Source organism: Pristiophorus japonicus, chromosome 15 (genome assembly GCF_044704955.1).
Source record: "Pristiophorus japonicus isolate sPriJap1 chromosome 15, sPriJap1.hap1, whole genome shotgun sequence".
Lineage (NCBI taxonomy): Eukaryota > Metazoa > Chordata > Chondrichthyes > Pristiophoridae > Pristiophorus > Pristiophorus japonicus.
This window is the reverse complement of record NC_091991.1, coordinates 104,192,706-104,214,052: the sequence shown is the minus strand read 5'-3', so window position 1 is coordinate 104,214,052 and position 21,347 is coordinate 104,192,706. Positions and strand designations below refer to the sequence as shown.

General features: G+C 47.2%; 1 protein-coding gene across 2 annotated transcripts in view; it reads right to left on the bottom strand.

Annotated features, from left to right (window-relative positions):
• Nucleotides 1-21,347, bottom strand: part of LOC139280933 (arf-GAP with dual PH domain-containing protein 1-like) — a 728,784-nt gene that overhangs the window by 208,632 nt on the left and 498,805 nt on the right. The gene's annotated exons all lie outside the window — the stretch shown is intronic.

The following is a 21,347-nucleotide window of genomic DNA, read 5'->3' as shown; positions in this document are numbered from 1 at the left end:
TCACATACTATGGTCAGTCACGTCACACACTGTATGGTCAGTCACACACTATGGTCAGTCACACACTGTATGGTCAGTCACACACCATGGTCAGTCACACACTGTATGGTCAGTCACACACTATGGTCAGTCACACACTGAATGGTCAGTCAGTCACACACTGTATGGTCAGTCACACACTATGGTCAGTCACACACCGTATGGTCAGTCACACACTGTATGGTCAATCACACACTGTGGTTAGTCACACACCGTATGGTCAGTCACACACTATGGTCAGTCACACACCGTATGGTCAGTCACACACTGTATGGTCAGTCACACTGAATGGTCAGTCACACACTGTATGGTCAGTCACACACTGTATGGTCAGTCACACACTATGCCGTATGGTCAGTCACACACTGTATGGTCAGTCACACACTATGGTCAGTCACACACATATGGTCAGTCACACACTATAGTCAGTCACACACCGTATGGTCAGTCACACACACTAGGTCAGTCACACACTATGGTCAGTCAGTCACACACTGTATGGTCAATCACACACTATGGTTAGTCACACACTGTATGGTCAGTCAGTCACACACTGTATGGTCAGTCATACACTCTGGTCAGTCGTCACACACATGGTCAGTCACACACTGTATGGTCAGTCATACACTGTATGGTCAGTCACACTGAATGATCAGTCACACACTATGGTCAGTCACACACTGTATGGTCAGTCACACACTATGGTCAGTCACACTGAATGATCAGTCACACACGATGGTCAGTCATACACTGTATGGTCAGTCACACTGAATGGTCAGTCACACACAAGGTCAGTCACACTGTATGGTCAGTCACACACTATGGTCAGTCATACACTGTATGGTCAGTCACACACTATGGTCAGTCACACACTATGCCGTATGGTCAGTCACACACTGTATGGTCAGTCCCACACTATGGTCAGTCACACACTATGGTCAGTCACACACAAGGTCAGTCACACTGTATGGTCAGTCACACACTATGGTCAGTCATACACTGTATGGTCAGTCACACACTATGGTCAGTCACACACTATGCCGTATGGTCAGTCACACACTGTCTGGTCAGTCCCACACTATGGTCAGTCACACACTGAATGGTCAGTCACACACTATGGTCAGTCACACACTGTATGGTCAGTCACACTGAATGGTCAGTCATACACTATCGTCAGTCACACACTGTATGGTCAGTCATACTGAATGGTCAGTGATACACTATGGTCAGTCACACACCGTATGGTCAGTCACACACCGTATGGTCAGTCACACACTATGGTCAGTCACACACTGTATGGTCAGTCAGTCACACACTGTATGGTAAGTCACACACTATGATCAGTCACACACCGTATGGTCAGTCACTCACTATGGTCAGTCACACACTGTATGGTCAGTCACACTGAATGGTCAGTCACACACCGTATGGTCAGTCACACACCGTATGGTCAGTCACTCACTATGGTCAGTCACACACTGTATGGTCAGTCACACTGAATGGTCAGTCACACACCGTATGGTCAGTCACACACTATATGGTCAGTCACACTGAATGATCAGTCACACACTATGGTCAGTCACACACTGTATGGTCAGTCACACACTATGGTCAGTCACACACTGTATGGTCAGTCACACACTATGGTCATTCACACTGAATGGTCAGTCACACACTATGGTCAGTCACACACTATGCCGTATGGTCAGTCACACACTATGCCGTATGGTCAGTCACACATTGTATGGTCAGTCACACACTGTGGTCGGTCACACACATATGGTCAGTCACACACTATGGTCAGTCACACACCGTATGGTCAGTCACACACTGAACGGTCAGTCACACACTATGGTCAGTCACACACCATATGGTCAGTCACACACCGTATGGTCAGTCAGTCACACACTGTATGGTCAATCACACACTATGGTTAGTCACACACTGTATGGTCAGTCACACACTATGGTCAGTCACACACTGTATGGTCAGTCACACACTGAATGGTCAGTCAGTCACACACTGTATGGTCAGTCACACACTATGGTCAGTCACACACCGTAAGGTCAGTCACTCACTATGGTCAGTCACACACTGTATGGTCAGTCATACTGAATGATCAGTCACACACTATGGTCAGTCATACACTGTATGGTCAGTCACACACTATGGTCAGTCACACTGAATGGTCAGTCACACACTATGGTCAGTCACACTGTATGGTCAGTCAGTCACACTGAATGGTCAGGCACACACTATGGTCAGTCACACACCGTATGGTCAGTCACACATTGAATGGTCAGTCAGTCACACACTGTATGGTTAGTCACATACTATGGTCAGTCACACACTGTATGGTCAGTCACACTGTATGGTCAGCCACACACTATGGTCAGTCACACTGAATGGTTAGTCACACACTATGGTCAGTCACACACCGTATGGTCAGTCACACATTGAATGGTCAGTCACACACTGTGGTCAGTCACACACTGTATGGTCAGTCAGACACTATGGTCAGTCACACACTGTATGGTCAGTCCCACACTATGGTCAGTCAGTCACACTGAATGGTCAATCACACACTATGGTTAGTCACACACTGTATGGTCAGTCAGTCACACACTGTATGGTCAGTCATACACTATGATCAGTCACACACTATGCCGTATGGTCAGTCACACACTGTATGGTCAGTCCCACACTCTGGTCAGTCGTCACACACAAGGTCAGTCACACTGTATGGTCAGTCACACACTGTATGGTCAGTCATACACTGTATGGTCAGTCACACTGAATGATCAGTCACACACTATGGTCAGTCACACACTGTATGGTCAGTCACACACTATGGTCAGTCACACTGAATGATCAGTCACACACGATGGTCAGTCATACACTGTATGGTCAGTCACACTGAATGGTCAGTCACACACAAGGTCAGTCACACTGTATGGTCAGTCACACACTATGGTCAGTCATACACTGTATGGTCAGTCACACACTATGGTCAGTCACACACTATGCCGTATGGTCAGTCACACACTGTATGGTCAGTCCCACACTATGGTCAGTCACACACTATGGTCAGTCACACACAAGGTCAGTCACACTGTATGGTCAGTCACACACTATGGTCAGTCATACACTGTATGGTCAGTCACACACTATGGTCAGTCACACACTATGCCGTATGGTCAGTCACACACTGTCTGGTCAGTCCCACACTATGGTCAGTCACACACTGAATGGTCAGTCACACACTATGGTCAGTCACACACTGTATGGTCAGTCACACTGAATGGTCAGTCATACACTATCGTCAGTCACACACTGTATGGTCAGTCATACTGAATGGTCAGTGATACACTATGGTCAGTCACACACCGTATGGTCAGTCACACACCGTATGGTCAGTCACACACTATGGTCAGTCACACACTGTATGGTCAGTCAGTCACACACTGTATGGTAAGTCACACACTATGGTCAGTCACACACCGTATGGTCAGTCACTCACTATGGTCAGTCACACACTGTATGGTCAGTCACACTGAATGGTCAGTCACACACCGTATGGTCAGTCACACACCGTATGGTCAGTCACTCACTATGGTCAGTCACACACTGTATGGTCAGTCACACTGAATGGTCAGTCACACACCGTATGGTCAGTCACACACTATATGGTCAGTCACACTGAATGATCAGTCACACACTATGGTCAGTCACACACTGTATGGTCAGTCACACACTATGGTCAGTCACACACTGTATGGTCAGTCACACACTATGGTCATTCACACTGAATGGTCAGTCACACACTATGGTCAGTCACACACTATGCCGTATGGTCAGTCACACACTATGCCGTATGGTCAGTCACACATTGTATGGTCAGTCACACACTGTGGTCGGTCACACACATATGGTCAGTCACACACTATGGTCAGTCACACACCGTATGGTCAGTCACACACTGAACGGTCAGTCACACACTATGGTCAGTCACACACCATATGGTCAGTCACACACCGTATGGTCAGTCAGTCACACACTGTATGGTCAATCACACACTATGGTTAGTCACACACTGTATGGTCAGTCACACACTATGGTCAGTCACACACTGTATGGTCAGTCACACACTGAATGGTCAGTCAGTCACACACTGTATGGTCAGTCACACACTATGGTCAGTCACACACCGTAAGGTCAGTCACTCACTATGGTCAGTCACACACTGTATGGTCAGTCATACTGAATGATCAGTCACACACTATGGTCAGTCATACACTGTATGGTCAGTCACACACTATGGTCAGTCACACTGAATGGTCAGTCACACACTATGGTCAGTCACACACTATGGTCAGTCACACTGTATGGTCAGTCAGTCACACTGAATGGTCAGGCACACACCGTATGGTCAGTCACACATTGAATGGTCAGTCAGTCACACACTGTATGGTTAGTCACATACTATGGTCAGTCACACACTGTATGGTCAGTCACACTGTATGGTCAGCCACACACTATGGTTAGTCACACACTATGGTCAGTCACACACCGTATGGTCAGTCACGTCACACACTGTGGTCAGTCACACACTGTATGGTCAGTCAGACACTATGGTCAGTCACACACTGTATGGTCAGTCCCACACTATGGTCAGTCACACACTATGGTCAGTCACACACTGTATGGTCAGTCACACTGAATGGTCAGTCATACACTATGGTCAGTCACACACTGTATGGTCAGTCACACTGAATGGTCAGTGATACACTATTGTCAGTCACACACTGTATGGTCAGTCACACACTGTATGGTCAGTCATACACTATGGTCAGTCACACACCGTATGGTCAGTCACACACCGTATGGTCAGTCACACACTATGGTCAGTCACACACTGAATGGTCAGTCAGTCACACACTGTATGGTCAGTCAGTCACACACTGTATGGTCAGTCACACACCGTATGGTCAGTCACTCACTATGGTCAGTCACACACTGTATGGTCAGTCACACTGAATGGTCAGTCACACACCGTATGGTCAGTCACACACTGTATGGTCAGTCACACTGAATGATCAGTCACACACTATGGTCAGTCACACACTGTGGTCAGTCACACACTGTATGGTCAGTCACACATCGTGTGGTCAGTCAGACACTATGGTCAGTCACACACTGTATGGTCAGTCCCACACTATGGTCAGTCACACACTGTATGGTCAGTCACACTGAATGGTCAGTCATACACTATGGTCAGTCACACACTGTATGGTCAGTCACACTGAATGGTCAGTGATACACTATTGTCAGTCACACACTGTATGGTCAGTCACACACTGTATGGTCAGTCATACACTATGGTCAGTCACACACCGTATGGTCAGTCACACACTATGGTCAGTCACACACTGAATGGTCAGTCAGTCACACACTGTATGGTAAGTCTCACACTATGGTCAGTCACACACCGTATGGTCAGTCACTCACTATGGTCAGTCACACACTGTATGGTCAGTCACACTGAATGGTCAGTCACACACCGTATGGTCAGTCACACACTGTATGGTCAGTCACACTGAATGATCAGTCACACACTATGGTCAGTCACACACTGTATGGTCAGTCACACACCGTATGGTCAGTCACACACTGTATGGTCAGTCACACATTATGGTCAGTCACACACTGTATGGTCAGTCACACTGAATGGTCAGTCACACACCGTATGGTCAGTCACACACTGTATGGTCAGTCACACTGAATGATCAGTCACACACTATGGTCAGTCACACACTGTATGGTCAGTCACACACTATGGTCAGTCAGTCACACTGAATGATCAGTCACACATTATGGTCAGTCATACACTGTATGGTCAGTCACACACTATGGTCAGTCACACTGAATGGTCAGTCACACACTATGGTCAGTCACACACAAGGTCAGTCACACTGTATGGTCAGTCACACACTATGGTCAGTCACACACTATGCCGTATGGTCAGTCACACACTGTATGGTCAGTCATACACTATGGTCAGTCACACACCGTATGGTCAGTCACACACCGTATGGTCAGTCACACACTATGGTCAGTCACACACTGAATGGTCAGTCAGTCACACACTGTATGGTCAGTCACACACCGTATGGTCAGTCACTCACTATGGTCAGTCACACACTGTATGGTCAGTCACACTGAATGGTCAGTCACACACCGTATGGTCAGTCACACACTGTATGGTCAGTCACACTGAATGATCAGTCACACACTATGGTCAGTCACACACTGTGGTCAGTCACACACTGTATGGTCAGTCACACATCGTGTGGTCAGTCAGACACTATGGTCAGTCACACACTGTATGGTCAGTCCCACACTATGGTCAGTCACACACTGTATGGTCAGTCACACTGAATGGTCAGTCATACACTATGGTCAGTCACACACTGTATGGTCAGTCACACTGAATGGTCAGTGATACACTATTGTCAGTCACACACTGTATGGTCAGTCACACACTGTATGGTCAGTCATACACTATGGTCAGTCACACACCGTATGGTCAGTCACACACTATGGTCAGTCACACACTGAATGGTCAGTCAGTCACACACTGTATGGTAAGTCTCACACTATGGTCAGTCACACACCGTATGGTCAGTCACTCACTATGGTCAGTCACACACTGTATGGTCAGTCACACTGAATGGTCAGTCACACACCGTATGGTCAGTCACACACTGTATGGTCAGTCACACTGAATGATCAGTCACACACTATGGTCAGTCACACACTGTATGGTCAGTCACACACCGTATGGTCAGTCACACACTGTATGGTCAGTCACACATTATGGTCAGTCACACACTGTATGGTCAGTCACACTGAATGGTCAGTCACACACCGTATGGTCAGTCACACACTGTATGGTCAGTCACACTGAATGATCAGTCACACACTATGGTCAGTCACACACTGTATGGTCAGTCACACACTATGGTCAGTCAGTCACACTGAATGATCAGTCACACATTATGGTCAGTCATACACTGTATGGTCAGTCACACACTATGGTCAGTCACACTGAATGGTCAGTCACACACTATGGTCAGTCACACACAAGGTCAGTCACACTGTATGGTCAGTCACACACTATGGTCAGTCACACACTATGCCGTATGGTCAGTCACACACTGTATGGTCAGTCCCACACTATGGTCAGTCAGTCACACTGTATGGTCAGTCACACACTATGGTCAGTCATACACTGTATGGTCAGTCACACACTATGGTCAGTCACACACTATGCCGTATGATCAGTCACACACTGTATGGTCAGTCCCACACTATGGTCAGTCACACACTGAATGGTCAGTCACACACTATGGTCAGTCACACACTGTATGGTCAGTCACACTGAATGGTCAGTCATACACTATCGTCAGTCACACACTGTATGGTCAGTCATACTGAATGGTCAGTCACACACTGTATGGTCAGTCACACACTATGGTCAGTCACACACCGTATGGTCAGTCACACACTATATGGTCAGTCACACACTATGGTCAGTCACACACCGTATGGTCAGTCACACACTATATGGTCAGTCACACACTATGGTCAGTCACACACTGTATGGTCAGTCACACACTGAATGGTCAGTCAGTCACACACTATGGTAAGTCACACACTATGGTCAGTCACACACCGTATGGTCAGTCACTCACTATGGTCAGTCACACACTGTATGGACAGTCACACTGAATGGTCAGTCACACACCGTATGGTCAGTCACACACTGTATGGTCAGTCACACTGAATGATCAGTCACACACTATGGTCAGTCACACACTGTATGGTCAGTCACACACTATGGTCAGTCACACCGAATGGTCAGTCACACACAAGGTCAGTCACACTGTATGGTCAGTCACACACTATGGTCAGTCACACTGAATGGTCAGTCACACACAAGGTCTGTCACACTGTATGGTCAGTCACACACTATGCTCAGTCATACACTTTATGGTAAGTCACACACTATGGTCAGTCACACACTATGCCGTATGGTCAGTCACACACTGTATGGTCAGTCCCACACTATGGTCAGTCACACACTGAATGGTCAGTCACGCACTGTATGGTCAGTCACACTGAATGGTCAGTCATACACTATGGTCAGTCACACACTGTATGGTCAGTCATACTGAATGGTCAGTGATACACTATTGTCAGTCACACACTGTATGGTCAGTCACACACTGCATGGTCAGTCATACACTATGGTCAGTCACACACCGTATGGTCAGTCACACACCGTATGGTCAGTCACACACTGTATGGTCAGTCACACACTATGGTCAGTCACACACTGTATGGTCAGTCACACACTGAATGGTCAGTCAGTCACACACTGTATGGTAAGTCACACACTATGGTCAGTCACACACCGTATGGTCAGTCACTCACTATGGTCAGTCACACACTGTATGGTCAGTCACACTGAATGGTCAGTCACACACCGTATGGTCAGTCACACACTGTATGGTCAGTCACACTGAATCATCAGTCACACACTGTATGGTCAGTCACACACTATGGTCATTCACACTGAATGGTCAGTCACACACTATGGTCAGTCACACACAAGGTCAGTCACACTGTATGGTCAGTCACACACTATGGTCAGTCACACACTATGCCGTATGGTCAGTCACACACTATGCCGTATGGTCAGTCACACATTGTATGGTCAGTCAGTCACACACATATGGTCAGTCACACAATATGGACAGTCACACACCGTATGGTCAGTCACACACTGAACGGTCAGTCACACACTATGGTCAGTCACACACTATGGTCAGTCACATACCGTATGGTCAGTCACACACTATGGTCAGTCACACACCGTATGGTCAGTCACACACTGTATGGTCAATCACACACTGTGGTTAGTCACACACTGTATGGTCAGTCACACACCATATGGTCAGTCACTCACTATGGTCAGTCAGTCACACTGAATGGTCAGTCACACACTATGGTCAGTTAAACTCTGTATGGTCAGTCATACTGAATGATCAGTCACACACTATGGTCAGTCATACACTGTATGGTCAGTCACACACTATGGTCAGTCACACTGAATGGTCAGTCACACACGATGGTCAGTCACACTGTATGGTCAGTCAGTCACACTGAATGGTCAGGCACACACTATGGTCAGTCACACACCGTATGGTCAGTCACACATTGAATGGTCAGTCAGTCACACACTGTATGGTCAGTCATACACTATGGTCAGTCACACACCGTATGGTCAGTCACACACTGAATGGTCAGTCAGTCACACACTGTATGGTAAGTCTCACACTATGGTCAGTCACTCACTATGGTCAGTCACACACTGTATGGTCAGTCACACTGAATGGTCAGTCACACACCGTATGGTCAGTCACACACTGTATGGTCAGTCACACACTATGGTCAGTCACACTGAATGGTCAGTCACACACAAGGTCAGTCACACTGTATGGTCAGTCACACACTATGGTCAGTCATACACTTTATGGTAAGTCACACACTATGGTCAGTCACACACTATGCCGTATGGTCAGTCACACACTGTATGGTCAGTCCCACACTATGGTCAGTCACGCACTGTATGGTCAGTCACACTGAATGGTCAGTCATACACTATGGTCAGTCACACACTGTATGGTCAGTCATACTGAATGGTCAGTGATACACTATTGTCAGTCACACACTGTATGGTCAGTCACACACTGCATGGTCAGTCATACACTATGGTCAGTCACACACCGTATGGTCAGTCACACACCGTATGGTCAGTCACACACTGTATGGTCAGTCACACACTATGGTCAGTCACACACTGTATGGTCAGTCACACACTGAATGGTCAGTCAGTCACACACTGTATGGTAAGTCACACACTATGGTCAGTCACACACCGTATGGTCAGTCACTCACTATGGTCAGTCACACACTGTATGGTCAGTCACACTGAATGGTCAGTCACACACCGTATGGTCAGTCACACACTATATGGTCAGTCACACTGAATCATCAGTCACACACTGTATGGTCAGTCACACACTATGGTCATTCACACTGAATGGTCAGTCACACACTATGGTCAGTCACACACAAGGTCAGTCACACTGTATGGTCAGTCACACACTATGGTCAGTCACACACTATGCCGTATGGTCAGTCACACATTGTATGGTCAGTCAGTCACACACATATGGTCAGTCACACAATATGGACAGTCACACACCGTATGGTCAGTCACACACTGAACGGTCAGTCACACACTATGGTCAGTCACACACCGTATGGTCAGTCACATACCGTATGGTCAGTCACACACTATGGTCAGTCACACACCGTATGGTCAGTCACACACTGTATGGTCAATCACACACTGTGGTTAGTCACACACTGTATGGTCAGTCACACACTATGGTCAGTCAGTCACACACTGTATGGTCAGTCACACACTATGGTCAGTCACACACTGAATGGTCAGTCAGTCACACACTGTATGGTCAGTCACACACCATATGGTCAGTCACTCACTATGGTCAGTCACACACTGTATGGTCAGTCACACTGAATGGTCAGTCACACACTATGGTCAGTTAAACACTGTCTGGTCAGTCATACTGAATGATCAGTCACACACTATGGTCAGTCATACACTGTATGGTCAGTCACACACTATGGTCAGTCACACTGAATGGTCAGTCACACACTATGGTCAGTCACACTGTATGGTCAGTCAGTCACACTGAATGGTCAGGCACACACTATGGTCAGTCACACACCGTATGGTCAGTCACACATTGAATGGTCAGTCAGTCACACACTGTATGGTCAGTCATACACTATGGTCAGTCACACACCGTATGGTCAGTCACACACTGTATGGTCAGTCACACACTGAATGGTCAGTCAGTCACACACTGTATGGTAAGTCTCACACTATGGTCAGTCACTCACTATGGTCAGTCACACACTGTATGGTCAGTCACACTGAATGGTCAGTCACGTCACACACTGTATGGTCAGTCACACTGAATGATCAGTCACACACTGTGTGGTCAGTCAGTCACACACTATGGTCAGTCACACACTGTATGGTCAGTCACACTGAATGGTCAGTCATACACTATGGTCAGTCACACACTGTATGGTCAGTCACACTGAATGGTCAGTGATACACTATTGTCAGTCACACACTGTATGGTCAGTCACACACTGTATGGTCAGTCATACACTATGGTCAGTCACACACCGTATGGTCAGTCACACACCGTATGGTCAGTCACACACTATGGTCAGTCACATACTGTATGGTCAGTCACACACTGTATGGTAAGTCTCACACTATGGTCAGTCACACACCGTATGGTCAGTCACTCACTATGGTCAGTCACACACTGTATGGTCAGTCACACTGAATGGTCAGTCACACACCGTATGGTCAGTCAGTCACACTGAATGATCAGTCACACACTATGGTCAGTCATACACTGTATGGTCAGTCACACACTATGGTCAGTCACACTGAATGGTCAGTCACACACTATGGTCAGTCATACACTGTATGGTCAGTCACACACTATGGTCAGTCATACACTGTATGGTCAGTCACACTGAATGGTCAGTCACTCACTATGGTCAGTCACACACTATGGTCAGTCACACACTGTATGGTCAGTCACACACTATGGTCTGTCACACTGTATGGTCAGTCACGCGCTATGGTCAGTCACACACTGAATGGTCAGTCACACACTATGGTCAGTCACATACCGTATGGTCAGTCACACACTGTATGGTCAGTCACACTGTATGGTCAGTCACACTGTATGGTCAGTCATGCACTATGGTCAGTCACACACTGTATGGTCAGTCACACACTATGTTCAGTCACACTGTATGGTCATTCACGCACTATGGTCAGTCACGCACTGTATGGTCAGTCACGCACTATGGTCAGTCACACACTTTTTGGTCAGTCACACACTGTATGGTCAGTCACACACTGTGGTCAGTCACACACTATGGTCAGTCATACACTGTATGGTCAGTCACACACTATGGTCAGTCATACACTGTATGGTCAGTCACACTGAATGGTCAGTCACTCACTATGGTCAGTCACACACGATGGTCAGTCACACACTGTATGGTCAGTCACACACGATGGTCTGTCACACTGTATGGTCAGTCACGCGCTATGGTCAGTCACACACTGAATGGTCAGTCACACACTATGGTCAGTCATACACTATGGTCAGTCACACACCGTATGGTCAGTCACACACTGTATGGTCAGTCATGCACTATGGTCAGTCACACACTGTATGGTCAGTCACACACTATGGTCAGTCACACTGTATGGTCATTCACGCACTATGGTCAGTCACGCACTGTATGGTCAGTCACGCACTATGGTCAGTCACACACTTTGGTCAGTCACACACTGTATGGTCAGTCATGCACCGTATGGTCAGTCACACACTGTATGGTCTGTCACACTGTATGGTCAGTCACACACAGTATGGTCAGTCACACACCGTATGGTCAGTCACACACTATGGTCAGTCACACTGTATGGTCAGTCACACACTGTATGGTCAGTCACACACCGTATGGTCAGTCACACACTATGGTCAGTCACACTGTATGGTCAGTCACACACTGTGGTCAGTCACACACTGTATGGTCAGTCATACACTATGGTCAGTCACACACCGTATGGTCAGTCACACACTTTGCCGTATGGTCAGTCACACACTGTATGGTCAGTCACACACTATGGTCAGTCACACACCGTATAGTCAGTCACACACTGTATGGACAGTCACACACTGTATGGTCAGTCACACACTATGGTCAGTCAGTCACACACTATGGTCAGTCACATACCATATGGTCAGTCACACACCGTATGGTCAGTCAGTCACACACTGTATGGTCAGTCACACACTATGGTCAGTCACACACTGTATGGTCAGTCACACACTATGGTCAGTCACACACTGTATGGTCAGTCACACACCGTATGGTCAGTCACTCACTATGGTCAGTCACACACTGTATGGACAGTCACACTGAATGGTCAGTCACACACTATGGTCAGTTAAACACTGTATGGTCAGTCACACTGAATGATCAGTCACACACTATGGTCAGTCACACACTGTATGGTCAGTCACACACTATGGTCATTCACACTGAATGGTCAGTCACACACTATGGTCAGTCACACACTATGCCGTATGGTCAGTCACACACTATGCCGTATGGTCAGTCACACATTGTATGGTCAGTCACACACTGTGGTCGGTCACACACATATGGTCAGTCACACACTATGGTCAGTCACACACCGTATGGTCAGTCACACACTGAACGGTCAGTCACACACTATGGTCAGTCACACACAAGGTCAGTCACACTGTATGGTCAGTCACACACTATGGTCAGTCACACACTATGCCGTATGGTCAGTCACACACTGTCTGGTCAGTCACACACTGAATGGTCAGTCACACTGAATGGTCAGTCATACACTATCGTCAGTCACACACTGTATGGTCAGTCATACTGAATGGTCAGTGATACACTATGGTCAGTCACACACCGTATGGTCAGTCACACACCGTATGGTCAGTCACACACTGTATGGTCAGTCAGTCACACACTGTATGGTAAGTCACACACTATGGTCAGTCACACACCGTATGGTCAGTCACTCACTATGGTCAGTCACACACTGTATGGTCAGTCACACTGAATGGTCAGTCACACACCGTATGGTCAGTCACACACTATATGGTCAGTCACACTGAATGATCAGTCACACACTATGGTCAGTCACACACTGTATGGTCAGTCACACACTATGGTCAGTCACACACTGTATGGTCAGTCACACACTATGGTCATTCACACTGAATGGTCAGTCACACACTATGGTCAGTCACACACTATGCCGTATGGTCAGTCACACACTATGCCGTATGGTCAGTCACACATTGTATGGTCAGTCACACACTGTGGTCGGTCACACACATATGGTCAGTCACACACTATGGTCAGTCACACACCGTATGGTCAGTCACACACTGAACGGTCAGTCACACACTATGGTCAGTCACACACAAGGTCAGTCACACTGTATGGTCAGTCACACACTATGGTCAGTCACACACTATGGTCAGTCACACACTATGCCGTATGGTCAGTCACACACTGTCTGGTCAGTCACACACTGAATGGTCAGTCAGTCACACTGAATGGTCAGTCATACACTATCGTCAGTCACACACTGTATGGTCAGTCATACTGAATGGTCAGTGATACACTATGGTCAGTCACACACCGTATGGTCAGTCACACACCGTATGGTCAGTCACACACTGTATGGTCAGTCAGTCACACACTGTATGGTAAGTCACACACTATGGTCAGTCACACACCGTATGGTCAGTCACTCACTATGGTCAGTCACACACTGTATGGTCAGTCACACTGAATGGTCAGTCACACACCGTATGGTCAGTCACACACTATATGGTCAGTCACACTGAATGATCAGTCACACACTATGGTCAGTCACACACTGTATGGTCAGTCACACACTATGGTCAGTCACACACTGTATGGTCAGTCACACACTATGGTCATTCACACTGAATGGTCAGTCACACACTATGGTCAGTCACACACTATGCCGTATGGTCAGTCACACACTATGCCGTATGGTCAGTCACACATTGTATGGTCAGTCACACACTGTGGTCGGTCACACACATATGGTCAGTCACACACTATGGTCAGTCACACACCGTATGGTCAGTCACACACTGAACGGTCAGTCACACACTATGGTCAGTCACATACCATATGGTCAGTCACACACCGTATGGTCAGTCACACACTATGGTCAGTCACACACCGTATGGTCAGTCACACACTGTATGGTCAATCACACACTATGGTTAGTCACACACTGTATGGTCAGCCACACACTATGGTCAGTCACACTGAATGGTTAGTCACACACTATGGTCAGTCACACACCGTATGGTCAGTCACACATTGAATGGTCAGTCACACACTGTGGTCAGTCACACACTGTATGGTCAGTCAGACACTATGGTCAGTCACACACTGTATGGTCAGTCCCACACTATGGTCAGTCACACACTATGGTCAGTCACACACTGTATGGTCAGTCACACTGAATGGTCAGTCATACACTATGGTCAGTCACACACTGTATGGTCAGTCACACTGAATGGTCAGTGATACACTATTGTCAGTCACACACTGTATGGTCAGTCACACAATGTATGGTCAGTCATACACTATGGTCAGTCACACACCGTATGGTCAGTCACACACCGTATGGTCAGTCACACACTATGGTCAGTCACACACTGAATGGTCAGTCAGTCACACACTGTATGGTAAGTCTCACACTATGGTCAGTCACACACCGTATGGTCAGTCACTCACTATGGTCAGTCACACACTGTATGGTCAGTCACACTGAATGGTCAGTCACACACCGTATGGTCAGTCACACACTGTATGGTCAGTCACACTGAATGATCAGTCACACACTATGGTCAGTCACACACTGTATGGTCAGTCACACACCGTATGGTCAGTCACACACTATGGTCAGTCACACTGTATGGTCAGTCACACACTGTGGTCAGTCACACACTGTATGGTCAGTCATACACTATGGTCAGTCACACACCGTATGGTCAGTCACACACTTTGCCGTATGGTCAGTCACACACTGTATGGTCAGTCACACACTATGGTCAGTCACACACCGTATGGTCAGTCACACACTATGCCGTATGGTCAGTCACACACCGTATAGTCAGTCACACACTGTATGGACAGTCACACACTGTATGGTCAGTCACACACTATGGTCAGTCAGTCACACACTATGGTCAGTCACATACCATATGGTCAGTCACACACCGTATGGTCAGTCAGTCACACACTGTATGGTCAGTCACACACTATGGTCAGTCACACACTGTATGGTCAGTCACACACTATGGTCAGTCACACACTGTATGGTCAGTCACACACCGTATGGTCAGTCACTCACTATGGTCAGTCACACACTGTATGGACAGTCACACTGAATGGTCAGTCACACACTATGGTCAGTTAAACACTGTATGGTCAGTCACACTGAATGATCAGTCACACACTATGGTCAGTCACACACTGTATGGTCAGTCACACACTATGGTCATTCACACTGAATGGTCAGTCACACACTATGGTCAGTCACACACTATGCCGTATGGTCAGTCACACACTATGCCGTATGGTCAGTCACACATTGTATGGTCAGTCACACACTGTGGTCGGTCACACACATATGGTCAGTCACACACTATGGTCAGTCACACACCGTATGGTCAGTCACACACTGAACGGTCAGTCACACACTATGGTCAGTCACACACAAGGTCAGTCACACTGTATGGTCAGTCACACACTATGGTCAGTCACACACTATGCCGTATGGTCAGTCACACACTGTCTGGTCAGTCACACACTGAATGGTCAGTCACACTGAATGGTCAGTCATACACTATCGTCAGTCACACACTGTATGGTCAGTCATACTGAATGGTCAGTGATACACTATGGTCAGTCACACACCGTATGGTCAGTCACACACCGTATGGTCAGTCACACACTGTATGGTCAGTCAGTCACACACTGTATGGTAAGTCACACACTATGGTCAGTCACACACCGTATGGTCAGTCACTCACTATGGTCAGTCACACACTGTATGGTCAGTCACACTGAATGGTCAGTCACACACCGTATGGTCAGTCACACACTATATGGTCAGTCACACTGAATGATCAGTCACACACTATGGTCAGTCACACACTGTATGGTCAGTCACACACTATGGTCAGTCACACACTGTATGGTCAGTCACACACTATGGTCATTCACACTGAATGGTCAGTCACACACTATGGTCAGTCACACACTATGCCGTATGGTCAGTCACACACTATGCCGTATGGTCAGTCACACATTGTATGGTCAGTCACACACTGTGGTCGGTCACACACATATGGTCAGTCACACACTATGGTCAGTCACACACCGTATGGTCAGTCACACACTGAACGGTCAGTCACACACTATGGTCAGTCACACACAAGGTCAGTCACACTGTATGGTCAGTCACACACTATGGTCAGTCACACACTATGGTCAGTCACACACTATGCCGTATGGTCAGTCACACACTGTCTGGTCAGTCACACACTGAATGGTCAGTCAGTCACACTGAATGGTCAGTCATACACTATCGTCAGTCACACACTGTATGGTCAGTCATACTGAATGGTCAGTGATACACTATGGTCAGTCACACACCGTATGGTCAGTCACACACCGTATGGTCAGTCACACACTGTATGGTCAGTCAGTCACACACTGTATGGTAAGTCACACACTATGGTCAGTCACACACCGTATGGTCAGTCACTCACTATGGTCAGTCACACACTGTATGGTCAGTCACACTGAATGGTCAGTCACACACCGTATGGTCAGTCACACACTATATGGTCAGTCACACTGAATGATCAGTCACACACTATGGTCAGTCACACACTGTATGGTCAGTCACACACTATGGTCAGTCACACACTGTATGGTCAGTCACACACTATGGTCATTCACACTGAATGGTCAGTCACACACTATGGTCAGTCACACACTATGCCGTATGGTCAGTCACACACTATGCCGTATGGTCAGTCACACATTGTATGGTCAGTCACACACTGTGGTCGGTCACACACATATGGTCAGTCACACACTATGGTCAGTCACACACCGTATGGTCAGTCACACACTGAACGGTCAGTCACACACTATGGTCAGTCACATACCATATGGTCAGTCACACACCGTATGGTCAGTCACACACTATGGTCAGTCACACACCGTATGGTCAGTCACACACTGTATGGTCAATCACACACTATGGTTAGTCACACACTGTATGGTCAGCCACACACTATGGTCAGTCACACTGAATGGTTAGTCACACACTATGGTCAGTCACACACCGTATGGTCAGTCACACATTGAATGGTCAGTCACACACTGTGGTCAGTCACACACTGTATGGTCAGTCAGACACTATGGTCAGTCACACACTGTATGGTCAGTCCCACACTATGGTCAGTCACACACTATGGTCAGTCACACACTGTATGGTCAGTCACACTGAATGGTCAGTCATACACTATGGTCAGTCACACACTGTATGGTCAGTCACACTGAATGGTCAGTGATACACTATTGTCAGTCACACACTGTATGGTCAGTCACACAATGTATGGTCAGTCATACACTATGGTCAGTCACACACCGTATGGTCAGTCACACACCGTATGGTCAGTCACACACTATGGTCAGTCACACACTGAATGGTCAGTCAGTCACACACTGTATGGTAAGTCTCACACTATGGTCAGTCACACACCGTATGGTCAGTCACTCACTATGGTCAGTCACACACTGTATGGTCAGTCACACTGAATGGTCAGTCACACACCGTATGGTCAGTCACACACTGTATGGTCAGTCACACTGAATGATCAGTCACACACTATGGTCAGTCACACACTGTATGGTCAGTCACACACTATGGTCAGTCAGTCACACTGAATGATCAGTCACACATTATGGTCAGTCATACACTGTATGGTCAGTCACACACTATGGTCAGTCACACTGAATGGTCAGTCACACACTATGGTCAGTCACACACAAGGTCAGTCACACTGTATGGTCAGTCACACACTATGGTCAGTCACACACTATGCCGTATGGTCAGTCACACACTGTATGGTCAGTCCCACACTATGGTCAGTCACACACTATGGTCAGTCACACTGTATGGTCAGTCATACACTGTATGGTCAGTCACACACTATGGTCAGTCACACACTATGCCGTATGGTCAGTCACACACTGTATGGTCAGTCCCACACTATGGTCAGTCACACACTGAATGGTCAGTCACACACTATGGTCAGTCACACACTGTATGGTCAGTCACACTGAATGGTCAGTCATACACTATCGTCAGTCACACACTGTATGGTCAGTCATACTGAATGGTCAGTGATACACTATTGTCAGTCACACACTGTATGGTCAGTCACACACTGTATGGTCAGTCATACACTATGGTCAGTCACACACCGTATGGTCAGTCACACACCGTATGGTCAGTCACACACTATATGGTCAGTCACACACTATGGTCATTCACACACTGTATGGTCAGTCACACACTGAATGGTCAGTCAGTCACACACTGTATGGTAAGTCACACACTATGGTCAGTCACACACCGTATGGTCAGTCACTCACTATGGTCAGTCACACACTGTATGGACAGTCACACTGAATGGTCAGTCACACACCGTATGGTCAGTCACACACTGTATGGTCAGTCACACTGAATGATCAGTCACACACTATGGTCAGTCACACACTGTATGGTCAGTCACACACTATGGTCAGTCACACTGAATGGTCAGTCACACACAAGGTCAGTCACACTGTATGGTCAGTCACACACTATGCTCAGTCATACACTTTATGGTAAGTCACACACTATGGTCAGTCACACACTATGCCGTATGGTCAGTCACACACTGTATGGTCAGTCCCACACTATGGTCAGTCACACACTGAATGGTCAGTCACACACTATGGTCAGTCACGCACTGTATGGTCAGTCACACTGAATGGTCAGTCATACACTATGGTCAGTCACACACTGTATGGTCAGTCATACTGAATGGTCAGTGATACACTATTGTCAGTCACACACTGTATGGTCAGTCACACACCGTATGGTCAGTCACACACTGTATGGTCAGTCACACACTGTATGGTAAGTCACACACTATGGTCAGTCACACACCGTATGGTCAGTCACTCACTATGGTCAGTCACACACTGTATGGTCAGTCACACTGAATGGTCAGTCACACACCGTATGGTCAGTCACACACTGTATGGTCAGTCACACTGAATCATCAGTCACACACTGTATGGTCAGTCACACACTATGGTCATTCACACTGAATGGTCAGTCACACACTATGGTCAGTCACACACAAGGTCAGTCACACTGTATGGTCAGTCACACACTATGGTCAGTCACACACTATGCCGTATGGTCAGTCACACACTATGCCGTATGGTCAGTCACACATTGTATGGTCAGTCAGTGACACACATATGGTCAGTCACACAATATGGACAGTCACACACCGTATGGTCAGTCACACACTGAACGGTCAGTCACACACTATGGTCAGTCACACACCGTATGGTCAGTCACACACCGTATGGTCAGTCACATACCGTATGGTCAGTCAGTCACACACTGTATGGTCAATCACACACTGTGGTTAGTCACACACTGTATGGTCAGTCACACACCATATGGTCAGTCACTCACTATGGTCAGTCACACACTGTATGGTCAGTCACACTGAATGGTCAGTCACACACTATGGTCAGTTAAACACTGTATGGTCAGTCATACTGAATGATCAGTCACACACTATGGTCAGTCATACACTGTATGGTCAGTCACACACTATGGTCAGTCACACTGAATGGTCAGTCACACACTATGGTCAGTCACACTGTATGGTCAGTCAGTCACACTGAATGGTCAGGCACACACTATGGTCAGTCACACACCGTATGGTCAGTCACACATTGAATGGTCAGTCAGTCACACACTGTATGGTCAGTCATACACTATGGTCAGTCACACACCGTATGGTCAGTCACACACTGTATGGTCAGTCACACACTGTATGGTCAGTCACACACTGAATGGTCAGTCAGTCACACACTGTATGGTAAGTCACACACTATGGTCAGTCACACACCGTATGGTCAGTCACTCACTATGGTCAGTCACACACTGTATGGTCAGTCACACTGAATGGTCAGTCACACACCGTATGGTCAGTCACACACTGTATGGTCAGTCACACTGAATCATCAGTCACACACTGTATGGTCAGTCACACACTATGGTCATTCACACTGAATGGTCAGTCACACACTATGGTCAGTCACACACAAGGTCAGTCACACTGTATGGTCAGTCACACACT